Consider the following 16,792-nt stretch of genomic DNA (forward strand, 5'->3'; position numbering starts at 1 on the left):
TCTATTGTGTTTTAAATCAATATATTCATACTATTCAAGATTTAAACATATTGCTCAGATATGCATACCACTTGAACAGATCTCTAGAAAACAGAAACGATCATTTCAGATATTATTAGTGCCTTGAAGAAATGTAAACACTTTTTCCTGCAATGGACAGTTTATGTTAAGGTAGAAAAGACAATATACTCAGTAATTCTTTTTTGTATAGAAAGACACTATGACCATCCTGACCACTTTGAATCAAAATTGGGAGGTGTGTTTTTTTTTATTGAGAGCTATACATCAAGGAATAAAATAACATGTAAATTAGGCGGTTAATTGCAACCTCTTTTATACCTTCATATCTACACCAATACCTGATGTTCTGTCAATACTGATTCCAAACCACCTTTTCCAGCTGACATCGCAATTCACAGTTTTTAGTGTAGTTTCACTCTACTGGAAATAACTTTTCTGTAGCTTGGAATGTCAGTGATAAACAAAAAGCCATTGATTACTTCTCTATCAAATAGGTTGTCTATAATGGTATAACAAGAATGGATTGATATTTTTTCACATTTGTAGTTTGTTCTTCCAGCTGTAAAGCAAAAATACCTGCTAGCCATGCACATGTAACAGTATTAACTCTTACACTGCATGCTAATATTATACAATGCCCAACTGCATCACATATTAAAAGAATTTTGTGTCTTCTGCTTTCTCTTCAAACATATGGCATCAGTTTTATGAATTTTTAAAAAAGTTTCTGTTTATCATGTTTTTGCTATTATGATTACAGCTCTGAATGATGCCATTGTAGTTTTAGACTTCTTTTTTTGGTGACAGAATATATCAGTTTTACACTGAAGACCATATTTTGTCCTTGTTTTGTAATAACTTGATTTGCTAGAGAAATACTTTATTTTAAAAATTACTCAAAAGCTTTGATTATGCTTCATGCCACTATTTGACAAAGAATTGTACTGTGGTCACTGGAGACAAAAGGATGCTGACTTGTTAAAAAACAGTTTTCAGATGTTTATCAATACACTTCCCATTTTTCTGGGTACTTGTGTGTACACATCAACACTTGGAGATTTATGCGCCTCAGTCATACTGATTGACCTTCTGTATTTTATTGAAGCTCTCTTCAGTGTTTAAATCATTACTCTGAATTCTGGTGTTTGTGGAATTGTCTACTTTTATGGGTTAAAACAGTTTTTATGAGTTTGGATTATACATTACAAAATAACAATGCGGTTTCTGTGAAAAATCATATTTGATCTTATCTTTTCTATTCATCTATTTATTTTTAATCCTCATCCCAGGATATGTTTTTATTTATTTTAGAGAGAGAAGGAGGGAGAGAGAAACATTTATCAGAATGTGAGAGGGAAACATGTATCAGTTGCCTCCTGCATGCACCTTGACCAGAGATTGAATGTGCAACCTAGGTATTGAACCTGCAACTGGGAATCAAACCTGAAAACTTTTGCTGCATGGGACAGTGTTCCAACCAACTGAGACACTTGGCCAGGGCTGATCTTACCTTTCAAATTTATGATTATACCAGGCTGACTGTGGAGCACTAGGTGAACTGACATGGCCCAGTAGTGGTACACAGACCATGCTTTGAGGACATTGCACTTAGCTGCTCTAGGAACAGATATTAAAACAGCCACAGATCTGATTATTACACAAGAAGTAACAGGGTTGGCTGATGAAAGGTAAAGGAGAGGTAAAATGAAAGGAGCAGTACTACTTCATGGTGATGACAGTGAAAACCAGTGTCCTACCAACATTGGGCCAAGAAGCAGAGGAAAAGCAGTAGGGCAAGGAGTAAGGAGAGACAATGCAAAATAAACTGCATAACAGGAATTATTGATAGCACAGAATAAAGGTGAATGTTGCAAAGGAGTGAAAAGAAACACCAAATAGAACAGCTGTATGAGAGTGCTAACTGAAGGGCAAATCAGTTACACCAGTTACCTCAAGCAAAGGACAGACAGCTTGTCCCCCACTGAAGGTGCTGTAATCTGGTGGCTGCTTTGTTGTAGTCAGTACCATAACTTCTGTGTAATGTATAAAGATTCAGTGGACAGGTGCTTCAAACAAGCAGTATGGGTGCCAGGTTTTCTGTAACGAAGAATGGCATCTCAATTCTTGGAATAGAATAGGTGCCAATAAGTATATTAGTATCTACTGCTGCATAACAAATTACCTCAAAACTTAGCTGCTTAAAACAAGAAATATTAATTACCTCACAGTTTCTGTGGGTCAGGAGTCTGGGTACAGCTTAGCTGGGTCTTGTGATTCAGTGTCTGTCATGGCTGCAGTCGTCTCGAGGTGTCATTGGGGGAGGAATTACTCCAGGCTTACTCAGGTCACTTTTGACAGGCCTTAGTTTCCTAATGGTTGTTGGACAGAGGATGTTCGTTCCTCACTGACCTGTTTCTTGACCAGAGGCTTCTCCCAGTTCTTTGTCATGTGGGCCACTCTATAGGAGAGCTCACAGCAAGATAAGGGAGGGTGAACAAGATGGAAACTGGAGTTTTTTTACTAACCTGTGTGTCATTAATAATTTTCTCTGTATTCTACTTATTAAAGGACTTTCCTAGGTCCATCCAACTCACAAGGAGGGGATTAGAAAGGATATGAATACAGGAGGTGGGGATTATTGGGTACCTTCTTAGAAAACTGTGTGCTAAAATAAGTGAGTAATGAATGAAGGAAAGAGAGAAACTTAGGGAAAATAGCTTGTACAGGCATACCTCATTTTATTTTGCTTCGATTCATTGCACTTTATGAAGGCAAGATCCTCCACTAGCAAAAATATTGACTTTATTGTGGTGGTCTGGAACTGAACCTGCAATATCTCTGGAGTATGCCTGTACTAAGTTGTCCACAGATATAGACTACAGGAATGGAAATTGAACCATAAAAGAGAAAAGTAATCTCTGGATAAGAATGGTTTAGCTAAAAGACATATTTTGATCAGTAAGGACACTATCAGTTCATTCATATCACAAAGGCTTGGAAAATATGAATGCTCCTTTCTGCAGATTCTAAATCAAGTAACATCTTCTACTACAGCCAGTCTCTATATTTAGAAAAGATCTAGCATCCAAATTTGATGCATTTCAGTCATTGGTTTTCTGCTCTCCCTGCATATTGAAATCACCTTGGAAACTGAAAAACCAAGCCAAAAAAAGATGCCTAGGCTCTATCTCAGGCTAAATAAATCAAAGCCCCTATAAAGGTAGGGCCAAGACAAGCATTTAAAAAAAAATTTTTTTTTTTTTTTAATATATCTGTATTGATTTCAGACATAGGAAAGGAGAGAGAGAGAGAGAGACAGATAGAAACATCAATGATGAGAGTCATTGGGGATAGAGCCCACAACCTGGGCATGTGCCTTGACCAGGAATCGAACCCCAATCTCCTGGATCCTAGGTCGATGCTCAACCGCTGAGCCACGCCCGGCCGGGCAAGCATATTTTTTAATAAAATTTCCTTAGGTGATTCCAGTGTGTATCAGGCATAGGAACTGCTGATTTAAGTGGTTCTTAATGGAAGGATTTGAGTATGCATCCTTTCTCCATCCTTTCTCTGGTTTAGTACAAATTGAATAAAGAAATAATTATATGAACAGGCTTTCTTCATTCAGTATGTATGTATTCAGTGCCCAGAATATACATAGCAGTTGTGGGGAATAAAAAAAGAAATTTAAATAATTTAAAAATGGGTGTAAGCTGTACTTCATGATATAGTTAAGTATTTACTACTATTATCTGACACAGTCCACATGTGCTGTAGGGTTCCATAGAGGGGAGAGATGAATACAGACCACAGTAGATAAGGAAGGCTATTTGGACAAAATGGGATCCAGGGCTCATTAGGAAAGCACATTAGTGAAATGCAGGAACTTGCTGCCCTTGACAGATCCAGATCCGGGGATCCAATTTGGAGAGATCTGACAGTTTAGCTGACACTTTGATCTTATTCTATTGGTGGGTGGCTGTGAGAGAAGGGCAGCTGAGGAACTTTGAAAAATACCATATTTCACTCCTGGAGACTTTGATTCAGTTGGTCTGGGCGGGGCCCAAGTATTGTCATTATAAAAAGACTCCTTGTGGTGCTTGTGTCCAGCCTGGGTTGGGAAACTGCTATAGATTACTTAAGGGCCCTGGAAATTTTTGAGTTGGAGGGTTTAACATTCACCCATCCATTAAAAACACATTAGCAGCACTATTTACAATACAAAGATCTGGAAACAGCGCAAGTGCCCATCAGTAGATATATGGATAAAAAGGCTGTGGGACATTTACACAATGGAACACTATGCAGCTGTAAAAAAGAAGAATCTCTTACCCTTTAAGACAGCTTGGATGGACCTGGAGAATATTTTGCTAAGCGAGATAAGCCAGTCAGAGAAAGACAAATATCACATGATCACATTTATATGTGGAATCGATAAGAAACAAAATAAATTGACCAGTGAGATAGGACCACAGACATGGAAGCATGAAACAGACTGACACATCTCAGTGGGAAGGCAGGACGGAGGGTGGGAAGAGATTAACCAAAGAACTTAAAAGCATATATGCATAACCCATGGACACAGACAATAGACAGGTGAAGGCCTGGGGTGGGAGATGGGGGGGCAAGGGGGGGGAAGTGGGGGACATTTGTAATACTCTCACAATAAAATAAATTTAAAAAAACTCATACGATATTTTTTATGTCACAGGCACAAGGCAAACAACAGTGAACAGAAACAGGAAAAAGTCCCTGTTTACACCTATGGGGGTGTTAGGGAGCTTATATTCTTTTCTGGTAGGGGAAGACAGGCAATAAACTAATAATATATAATATGGTAAGTAGAAACAAGTGCTTTGAAGAATGTAAAGCATAGTGAGGGGGACAGTAATGAGCAGAGTTGGAGAGGAGAGTGCTATTTTATGTCAGGTTAGGAGAGATTTCTCTGAGAACTGGCATTTGAGACCTGAAAGAATTGAGGGAGGGAGTGGGCAGAGGGGATAGCAGGGGACACCCCAGGCAGGAGTAGAAGGCCAGTGAGGTTGGATACTATGAACTGAATTGTGCCCCTGCCACCAGTGTATATATTGAAGTCCTAATCCCCAATGTGACTATTTGGAGATAGGCTTTTGGGAGGTAATTCAGGTTAAATGAGATCATAAGGGTGAGGTCCTAATGTGATAGTATTGGTGGCCTTATCAGAAGAGGAAAAGAGATCTCTCTCACTTTACCATGAGAAGACACAGAAGGAGGCCCTCTGCAAGCCAGGAGGAGAACACTCACTAGAAGCTAAACCCTGTTGGACCTTGACCTGGCCTCCAGAATTGTGAGAATAAATTTCTGTTGTTTAAGCCACCCAGTCTACAGCATTTTGTCATGGCAGCCCAAGTCACCTAAGACACGGGAATAGAGAGTATCAGAGGGGAGAGTATAGAAAAGTGGAGAGAGAGACTGAATCATGTAGGCTGTGGACTAGAGCAAGCATTTTGGATTTTATTCTCAATTTTGCCTTATACTCTGGTTGCCAGAGTGTAACAAAGGAAGGGTTTGGGTGGGAAGGAGGAACCCATTGAATTAAGGAGAGGAGTGATTTAAGTTGATTTACGTCTGGAAGGATCAGCTGGTTTGTGGGAGAATCGGGAATATTAGTTATGGGAATATTACAAGGGTGATATCAGTGGTGGTAGTGAGAAAACATTCAAATCTACATATATTTTGAAGGTAGAGTGGAAAGAATTTGTTGGTGAAGTAGGTGTGGGTATGCGGGAAAGTGGAATATTGTCTCTAAGCCTTTGGTCTGAACAAATATAAGTACAGAGTACTATTTACTAAGATAGGGAGACTGTCAGAGAATGGAAGAGTGGGAGGAGAGGGGAATCAATAGTATATTGTTGCCGTAGCCAGTTTGCTCAGTGGTTAGAGTGTCGGCCCACGGACTGAAAGGTCCTGGGTTTGATTGTGGCCAAGGGCATGTACCTCGGTTGCAGGCTTGATCCCTGGCCCTGGTTGGGGCTAGTGCAGGAGGCATCCAGTCAGTGTGTCTCTCACATCGATGTTTCTCTCTTTTTCCCTTCTACTCTCTCTGAAAAGCAATGGGAAAAATATCCTTGGGTGAGGATTAAAAAAAAAGTCTATTGTTGAACAAACTTATTTTGAGTTGCTGCTAGATAGCCAAGTGAAGATGTTAAACAGGCAGTTGGCTCTATAAATCTGGGGTTTTGGGGAGACATTGGAGGTTTTTATTTAAAGTTTGGCGCAGCCTGTGTGACTCGGTTGAGTGTCTCCCCAAGCACCAGGACATAGCTTGTTGGATTCCTGGTCAGGGCACATGTCCAGGTTGCCCTGGGATCGATCCCCAGTAGGGGGCGTGCAGGAGGCAGCCTATTGGTGGTGGTCTCTCATCAATGTTTCTGTCTCTCTCCCTCTCCCTACCTCTCTGAAATCTATAAAAACATGTAAAAAATAAAGTTTGGAGTATCATTGTATGGACTGTTTGTTGTCAACCTTGAATGCACTTTACAATCAGCTTGGGAACTTTAAAAAAATTTCTGAGCCTGGCCCCACCCCTACAGATTCTCATTTAACTTGGGAATGGGGCTCAGACATGTTTTAATTTGATTAGTGGTTAGGTTAAACATTTTTTTAAACAGCTTTTATTGAGGTATAATTGACATACAGTATACTGCACACAAAGTGTACTATTTGATAAGTTTCATTATGTGAATACATCGGTGAAAATTCTACAGTTAAGATAGTGAACATATTCATCATCACCAGAAGTTTCTTTGTACTCCTTTTCAGTTCTTTCCTCCTGTGTGTACCTCCTTTCCATCCTTAGGCACTGGATAACTACTGATTTGCTTTCTGTATAGATTAGTTTGCATTTTCTAGAATTTTGTAAGTGGAATCATACAGTATATACTCTTCTGTGTGGCTTCTTTAAGCATAATTGTTTTGATATTCATTTATGTTGTTGCATGTATCAGTACTTTATTCCTTTCTGTTGCTGAGTAGCATTCCATTGTATAAATGTACCACAATTTTTATTTAAACATTTGTTAAATTTATTGGGGTTGGATTGGTTGATAAAATTATTTAGGTTTCAAGCGTGCGTACAGTTCTGTAATACCTCATCTGTATACTGTATTATGTGTTCACCCAAAGTCAAGACTCCTTTCATCATCATATATTTGACCCCCTTTACTCTTTTTACCTCTGCCCCTACTCCCCTTTCTCTCTGGTAACTAGCTCTGAGGGAAGTGCATATCAAAACCACAGTGAGATACCACCACATACCTGTTAGAATGGCTTTTACCAATAAGTAATAATACGTAATAAGTGATGGAGCAGTTGTGGAGAAAAAGGAACTCTCATACACTGCTGGTGGAAATGTAAACTAATACAGCCGCTATGAAAAACAGTATGGAGAGTTCTTAAAAAATTGTTACCGTAAAACCCAGCAGTTCCACAGTTTCTTTATTCAGCTATAGATGGACATTTGGGTGTTTTCAGGTTTTGGCCATTGCAAATAAAGCTGCTAAGAACATTTGTGTACAAGTCTTTGTATGGACACATACTTCTTTCTCTCTAGATAAATATCTTGATGTGGAGTAGCTGGATAATATGGATCACATTTGCTCGTATGTTTCAACATGAGAGGTTTTGTGTGTTTTTTAAAAAAAAAAAGGATTTTTATTAAAGTTAATGTTCACTTTATTAGTTTCAGTTTAAAAATCTAATTTTTTTCTGCCCTGGCTGGGTGGCTCAGTTGCTTACAGTGTCATCCCATACACTAAAAAGTTGCAGGTCCAATTCCCAGTCAGGGCACATGCCTAGATTTTGGGTTCGCTCCCCTGTGGGGGTACATATGGGAGGCAGCCAATCTATGCTTCTATCTCACATTGATATTTCTGTCTCCCTCCCCCCCCCCCACTAAAATCAGTGAAAATATATCCTCAGGTAAGGTTTTTTAAAAAAAATTGAGGGTTTTCTTAAATGTTTGTTCACTTTTACAGATCTTACTCAACTTATAAAATTTGACTTTTCCCCCCTAGGCATAGCTATTTTTAAAAAGCATTGCAGGTTAATTCTAATTGAAGTCAGGGCTGCAAATCATTGTACAGATGGTATTTACAGCCAAGGACTGAATTAGATCACCTAGACTAGCGTTTCTCAAGCTTTATGTGCATAAAAGTACCCATAGTTCCAGGGCAAGGTCTGAGAATTTGGAATTCTAGGAGGCACCCAGTGCAGATTCCCTTGGTTGGGTTGGTGGACCACACTTCAAGAAGTACTGTCCTACAGGGTTAGTGTAGATAGAAGAGAGAGCTAAAGGCCAAGTCCTGGGGCACTGAACAATTTAGAAATTGGGAATGAGGGAAAGGAATCAGTAAGTGAGATTGTGAAGGAGTAGCTGGCGAGGCAGGAGAAAATTGGAAGAACGTGGTATTCTAAAGACTTGTGAAGAAAGTTTTGCTGGAAGTGAAGGAATGATAAACTCAGTTAAATGCTTCTTAAAAAGACCGAGTAAGGTAAGAGCTACATTGTCCCATGGATATGATAAAGTGATTGTTGGTGACCTAGAAAGAATCTGTTTTGGTAAATAGGGACAAAAACCAATTGAGGTAGAAAACAAAAGAGAGAGATTGGGCAGTGGCTAGAAAGGGATGTGGACTTAAGGAAGGGCATTTTCTCTCTTTTTTTTAAGGTAAGAACTATTATAATGTGTTTGTATGTTAACAGGAATAACCTATTAGAGAAGGAAATAAATATTGTTGGAGCAGAAGAGAAAGGAGATCAATTGCAGGAGTAGTGTCCTGGAGAAGGGACCCCATGGGCAGGTAGAGGCATATATATATATATATATATATATATATATATATATGTTTTTAAATCCTGCCCAAGGAATGAGGATATTTTTTTCCATTGATTTTTAGAGAGAGTGGAAGGGAGGAGGGAGGGGAGAGAGGAGGAGAGAAGAGAGAGAAAAAAACATCAATGTGAGAGAGATACATCAATTGGCTGCCTCCCACACGTGCCCCAACGTGGGGGTGGGGATCAGATCAAACCTGCGACCCAGGTATGTGCCCTTGACTGGCAATCGAATCCACGACCCTCTGGTGTACAGACCAGTGCTCTAACCACTGAGCAACTCCGGCCAGGGTGAGGCATATTCTTAAATAGGAACATGAATAGGGAGGTTAGAGTATATGGGCACAGCTTGTGGAAATTGTAATCCAGTGGCTTCTATTTTCTCTGTGAAATAAGAATCAAGGTCACCCCATGATAATATGGCACGTAATAAAAGTAAGTTTTGTTCAGTGCTCTATCCCCAGTGCTTAGAACAGTAGTTTGAACATAATGAGTATGTAATATGTTAAGTAAAGGAATGCAAGGAAGAGTAATCTTGGATTGGGAGGGAGAAGGCAAGGAGGTAGTGTAGGAGGCAAGTAGGTAGTGTAGGAGGCTGTTGTTGGATTAGGCTAAAGTGGTGTTCATAGGACTGATAAAGGGGAATTGTGACAATAATACGGAAGAAAAAAATGAAAGGAATTGATGTTTATTTGGCTAAGGGGAAGGAAAAGTTGAGGATGACCTGATTGTAGCTCTAGTGTGTGTCATTGGTCTTTTAAGTTAAGTAAACTGTAATGTTGTTTAATGATTTGAGGGATTTCTTAGAAACTTAATTGCTGAACACTCTAACCTAGTTTTTATAGCAGATGTAGTCATCTACTTTGTCTGTGCTTACCAAGGACTTTCATAGTAGCTGCCAAGGAATCAAGTCTTCCCTGCTGCCACCTCCCAGGAGTTTAGGGAAAATTGTGTTCTGGGCTTCTGCAGAAATGTTTGCTGTTGAAAATTATATATATACATATATATATATTTAATACTCTTCAAAATACTCTGCATAGATTCTTGAAATGGTGAAGGATATAGTTCCATACATTCTATAAGCACGCATTTAGGAAGTGTCAGGAAGAAAGAGTACTGAACCTGTGGTGTAAATTTAATTGGTATAGTGTGAATAATGTTGGATCAGTGGTTTTCCCGTTGTATTTGTCACAGCCACACATCAGGAATAACTGGGAGATTTGAGGATGTGCACTGAGCACATAGGGGCCAAGGAGTTTCCACATCTACTGCATAGATGTAGAAGTTTGTTTTTGCAGTTTTATATACTGAGATTCCTTGTAAAATTTTGTTAGCGTGATGATTCTGCTGCAAAAAAGCCAGGTGTGGCTCAGAGGTTAAGCATTGACTTAGGATCTAGGAGATCGTGGTTCGATTCCCAGTTAGGGCACATGCCTGGGTTGTGGGCTCAATCCCCAGTCAGAGGCATGCCAGTGATGACTCTCTTATCATTGATGTTTTATCTCTCTCTCTCCCTCTCCCTCCGTCTCTTTCAAATCAATAAAGGTATATTTTTTAAAAATACACTATCTAAAACAAAAAAAAATTTGAATATCCTTACTGTAGCTAATATATGAATTTTGCTAATAAGTCAGATAGTGCTGGTATTAGCAGAGTAGATGAGTCCATTGTTTAGAGGTGGGGAAAACCACTTAAAAATGACTTTTTATCCTTTGACTTAATAATAAAATTTTATAGAAAGCAGCAGTACATTAAACTCTTCATTCTGTCTTTATGGAAAAGAAGTAGATGGCTCAAAAGCAAGATGGCATCAGAAAGTTTTTTAAGAAAGTGAGTCCTTGGAAGTTGGCACCTAATCAAATCAGTGTTCACACAGTTGATTAATAGTTGTTTTTATACATTTTATTTAACTTATATTAATATCAATACATGTTTATTGAGCAGCTGATATGTATAAGATCTACTGTATTAAATGCTGAGGATACAAAAATAGGTAAGATGTCATCTTTTCCCATGTAGGAATTATATAGTCCAGTTGGTGGGGAGATAGAACACAGCCATGCAAGGATCAATAGCAGTACAGAGAAGTGTGGAAGACCACAGTTCTTTAGAGGTACTTCAGGGGCTCCACAAATATTTGATGGCCATTTCTTTTTAAAATATTTTAACCATTTAAAAAATAAAATAACACGTTATATAAACGTGTTTTTTGCACCAAATATTAACATCCACAGAAGGAAATACCACTAAGGCTAATTAAATTATTTTGCAGATTAATGTATTCTTTTTTTACAATTTCAAAATAAAGTAGCAAATCCTTAATTTGTATTTCTCAAACACTGTGAAAAAAGACATACAGCCCTAGAAGCATTTTTTAGTCATTATTTTCCCTTTTCCACCTCTGCCCTCACCTAATAGTTTTGCTCCCAAGCTATAGTCCTCAAAACCTCTCTAACTCCCACAAAAAAACAAAACCTATTCTGGCAGTTTCTTTCAACTTTCTTTACTTCTGATTCTCCATCACAAAATCTCAAAAATGGATCTATCAAGTAGATAGAGCAGGCCAAGCTAGAGAATGCTCTTCAGAGGTTCTGGGGAGGAAAAATCCAGGGACTTAACATGGAGTACTTTTTATCCCTTTATGTTTATTAATCCTTTCTAGGCTGCATGGTGCTAGAGCTCTCTGATCAGGTGTTCAAATGACAATATCCTAGATGACTTTTTCTCAGACTCGGAAGTCATCACATGAATAATATATGTGTAAGGACAAAAAGGAAATATGGTTTCTCATGAGTAGTCATTCAACAGAAAGGATTTTATCATGCAGTATTTTGCAACAATGAACCTAAACTGTCTTGTTTTGCTTCTAAAAGCAAAACAATATGTGATGGTATTCTTTTATCTTCTATGGTATTTGACACCTAAATTTATCTGATATTACTCATAAGTGGATAGATATACTGGAGGATAGGTATGTATACTAGCCTAAAAATGAAAATGCTTGGTAATTTTGGAGCAAATAAAAGGGCTGTCCTCTTTTCAAAGAATGATGAGCCATTAAGGTTTTCAAAGTAAAATGTTTTGGCAGTGCAAGTGTAAGAAGTGGTAAAGATAAGTGAAAATCTATCAGATATGTATATTAATTCAGGAAACCAGTGTTTATAAGATAGATTTGTTCCCAGGATTATATATGATAGCTGATGTTAGTTATATTAAAAAATTTTTATGTGCCCAGCCAGGTGTGGCTCAGCGGTTGAGCATCAACCTAGGATCCAGGAGATCGCGGTTCGATTCCTGGTCAGGACACATGTCTGGGTTGCAGGCTCGATCCCCATTGGAGGTGTGCAGGAGGCAGCCCATCAGTGACGACTCTCTTATCATTGGTGTTTCAGCTCACTCTCTCCCTTTCCCTTCCTCTCTCTGAAATAAAGATAGATATATTTTAAAAATAAAAATAAAAAAACCAAAAAAACACTTTGTGTATTTTAGGTCCATATACCTTTAAAATCACATTATTAAGGAATAAAAATTTGGCTTACTGTGTTACTACAATTTTTAATACTCATTTTTCCTTTATTTCATCTATAAATTATTTGTAAAATGGTTTAATATATTTTAAAAAGAAGTCCATGGTGATGGCTATTTTTCCTGGTGTGCTTGTAGTTTAGACATGAACTAAAGTTTTTTCTACTCTGTTTATAGTAAGTCCTCTGTCTGTTTTCTGTATCATAGCACACCATTTTCTTCTTAGTGCTTTTGACAATTTAGTTTTATGTAGTTTCCTTTTGAGTGGTGTCTTTCTCATCTGCTAATAAACTCTGTGAGGGCACAGGCTAAGCCTGTCTTGTTATATGGTGAATCTCCACCACCCCACCTAGTACCTGACAAATGTTAAGTGTGCAATAAATTCATCAAACAGGGTGGGTGCTTATAAAACCGTCCTTGGTTGGATTTTTGGACTTTTGTTGACAATATATCCACAGACTCAAACGATTTGGGTTTAGTTCAGCCTTTTTTACTCTTTGAGATTTATTATATTGCTTCACATTACCACAGTGTCATGAACCAGATTGTAGTGTCATGAACCAGATTGCTTTTTTCTGAGCTATGAGTAATGCTGCCTCTTTTAGAATAGAAGTAGTAATTGTTTTATACTTGTTTGTGTGTGTTTTTTTGTTTTTGACTGTTCAATTTAGATAAGTTAAATTGTAATGAGATTGATCAAGCTTAAAACATTTTTCTTATATTTAGCACATAGAATTTGTATTGGAGGGTAGTGGAGGTGAAGAACAGACACATAATTAGTAATGGAATATATTAAGCCTCCTACTCATGTGGAAGGCTTAACAGCTCCTAAAATATTTTGTTGTGGTGAATAGTAGATATCCATTCAATGGTTGTTGAAATGTTTCTCTTTTTTTATGTTACAATAGATCATTAGATCTGCCAAAATATACCGTCTATTTGGGCATTTATGATGGACACATAGAGACACAGGGGTTCCAAAAATTTTTTTAGTATGTTTTTTTATTGATTTCAGAGAGAGGAAGGGAGAGGGAAAGAGTGATAGAAACACCAGTGATGAGAGAGAGTCATTGATCAGCAGCCTCCTGCTGGGGATCGAGCCTGTAACCCAGGCATGTGCTCTGACTGGGAATCGAACCATGATCTCCTGGATCATTGGTCGGTGCTCAACCACTGAGCCATGCCAACCAGGCCCAACATTTTTGAACACAATATTTCACAAGTTACAGCCTAATCATGACATATGTAGGAAAGTATTAGAGTACATTTGGAATATAGCTGGACAGCACTTATTGTACTAGTTTGATGACCTTTTTGTCCTTATCACAGAACCTTTGGCATTACAGGTGTATTGTCAAAATCCTGAATGATAAAATCCCTGAACATAAAAAGGCAAACTATATAAATGATGCCCTGCCCCTTATTTCCTGAATTAACTGTCTCACTCCTCTAAAATTCCCTACTATCCTCATTTTTCTCATCAAATAGAGAAGGGATCACAGTTAAACCTTCCTACGCTCCCTGGAGATAGGAGGGCTTTCTTTTTAACAGGGCTTGGTGAAAATGAGTCACTTTATGATATGATAAAAAGATCATCATGAGCTATGTTCCCTCTATCTTTAGTGAAGGATCTTTAAAGCTCATTTAACCCCCCTAGAGAGCAGCAGAAAACTTTTTTTCAATAGGCTATATGTATACATATATATTTATATTTTGTGCTTTTCTCCCAAATTTGAACCAGAACACATAATCCTAGAACAGAGAAGCAAAGTTATAATCTTTAAGTAAAAATCAACCACCAGCCCAGCCAGAGTGGCTCAGTGGTTGAGCATTGACCTAGGATCTAGGAGATCCCGGTTTGATTCTTGGTTGGGGCACATGCCCAGGTTGCAGGCTCGATCCCAGTAGAGGGGGGGTGCAGGAGGCAGCCAATCAATGATGACTCTCATCATTGATGTTTCTATCTCTCTTTCTCCCTCTCCCTTCCTCTCTCTGAAATCAAGACATATTTTTTTTAAAAAAGAAAAAAATCTACCACCATTAAAATAATTTTAAAAAGTGTGGATAGTATATATTTAGTAAAGATAAATATATACTAATATTTAATATAAGATAAAAAGAGAATAAGAAATATTAATAACAGAAATAAATAACATTTTTCTTAAGAAAAAAGAGAACCACTATAGAAAATTTATTGGTGATTAAAAAATAAAATCAATAACAAATAACACTAGGTACAGATATTACCTGGTGCTTATCTAACCACTAGTCTCACATTTCCACTTGCCCTAAGGACAGCTTTGTTTATAGTTGATAAAATCTGCAGAGAGAGAGAGATGTGAGAAAGACACATAAATTTGTTGCCTCCTGCATGAGCCCCGACCAGGGCCAGGGATCGAACCTGCAACCAAGGTACGTGCCCTTTCCAGAATTGAACCCAGGACTCTAACACTGAGCAAAACCGGCCAGGGCTCTTGCTGCTCTTTTCATTACTTGTTTGCTCTGTGTAGTGAATGGTGGATCCTGGACAATGAGTAAGCTTAGACATTACTGTACTCCTTTTCTTAAAAAACAACAACTTCCTTCCTCATTCCTGATTTTATTATTCACTCATTCTTCAGCAAATACTAAGTATCTAGTATTTTTTAAGTACTGTGCTACGTACTGGTTATACAGTGGTGCATAATACCATCTCTTTCCATGTGGAATTTATTTTAGAAGAGGAAACAAGACAAAATTAAAACTTTATCTTCTCCCCCAACATTCCCTATGTCCCTTATTTGATTTTTTTCATAGCATTTATTAACATCAAATACTTTTTTTTTATGCCACCCACAGACAGTTGGCTTCATGAGGGCAAAGATTTCTGTATATTTTGCTAAAGGAATGTTGGTTGCTTGAGAAGTGAGAAAGGCACATCTGACTAGTCATCATGTCCCTTTGACTGTGCTGCTTTAGTCTGTCTTAAGTAACTCCACTGCTGCTTCCTTAGCTCAAGCCCTTTTTAATTTTGCCTGATCTAGTAAAGAAGCTTCTTAACAGTTTTCTTGCCTCTGTTGTACCTTTCCTCTTAAGACTGCTGCCAGTAATCTTTGTGAAATTTAAATCTGAATTTCTTCAGTGATCTCCCATCTTTTCCAGGTAATTCAGATTCCTTAGCTTTTTATTATCGAGTTTCTTTGTAGCTGTCCAGCTTTGCTCTTTTTATTTCTCTGCCACTCCCTGTTCTTCATCTCAAACTTTATGCTACAGTAGTACTAATATATTGCACTTCCTCAAGCTTCTTCGCAAAGTGTGGTGGCCAGAACAGAGGCATCAGCATAACCTGGAAACTAGTTAGAAATGCAAATTATTGGGCTCTACCTCAAGCCTGCTGAATCAGAAACCCTGGGAGTGGGGCTGAGTTTTCCAGGTGATCCTGCTGTACCTTAAATTTGAGAGCCACTCCTTTAACCGTTTTTTTAGGAAGTTCATTTCTTTTAAAAAATATATATATATTTTTTTACTGATTTCAGAGAGAGGAAGGTAGAGGAAGAAAGAGATAGAAACATCAATGATGAGAGTCATTGATCTGCTGCCTCCTGCACAACCCCTGCAGGGGATCGAGCCCTGGCTGGGAATCTAACTGCGATCTTGTGGATCATCGCTTGATGCTCAACCACTGAGCCGTGCCAGCCGGGCTAAAAAGTTCATTTCTTGAATAATCTCAGCCACTACTTGCCATGCTTTCAGTATCATTTTCATTTGTGTAACTTTTTTTTTTAACTCCTCACCGAGGGATATTTTTTTAGAGAGAGTCGGGGGGAGACATCAGTGTGAGAGAGAGACATCTATTGGTTGCCTCCCACACTGGGGCGGGGATCGGACCTGCAACCAAGGTACGTGACCCTAACCTGGAATTGAACCCTCCATCTCTGGCCAACGCTCTAACCACTGAGCAAACCAACGAGGCCTCATTTGTGTAACTCTTAATCTACATCATTAGCATTGATTTCTATGTCAATCCTACTTTTTAAATTGTGTATTGGACATTTATCCTGGATATCCTTCCTGTACTTCAGACTCTTAAGGCTCTGAACAAAATTCATTTCCCATCTGCTGAAATTTGTTTTACATACTGTGTTTCCTGTTTCCTCCTTCAAAGGATTCCTCCTTGCAGCTGTGAATTATAGATTATGTAGTAATTTTCTCATTGGTTTATTATTTTGTCTTGCTCTTGAGGAACCAAAAACAAAATTTTTTTTTTTTTTTAGTAACTCTACTGACCATAATAGGGTCAGGTTTTTCCAGACAATAAAATCACTATTGTTTGTAGACCATCTGTTAAAATGTATTTTTATCTTATCTTCCCTTTTTCCCCTTCCCTCCCTTTTCC

General features: G+C 38.2%; 1 protein-coding gene across 3 annotated transcripts in view; it reads left to right on the top strand.

Annotated features, from left to right (window-relative positions):
• Positions 1-16,792, top strand: part of YAF2 (YY1 associated factor 2) — a gene marked incomplete at its 3' end in the record, with an annotated part of 67,379 nt that overhangs the window by 48,070 nt on the left and 2,517 nt on the right. The gene's annotated exons all lie outside the window — the stretch shown is intronic.

This window comes from Miniopterus schreibersii (genome assembly GCF_964146895.1).
Source record: "Miniopterus schreibersii genome assembly, chromosome: 2".
NCBI lineage: Eukaryota > Metazoa > Chordata > Mammalia > Chiroptera > Miniopteridae > Miniopterus > Miniopterus schreibersii.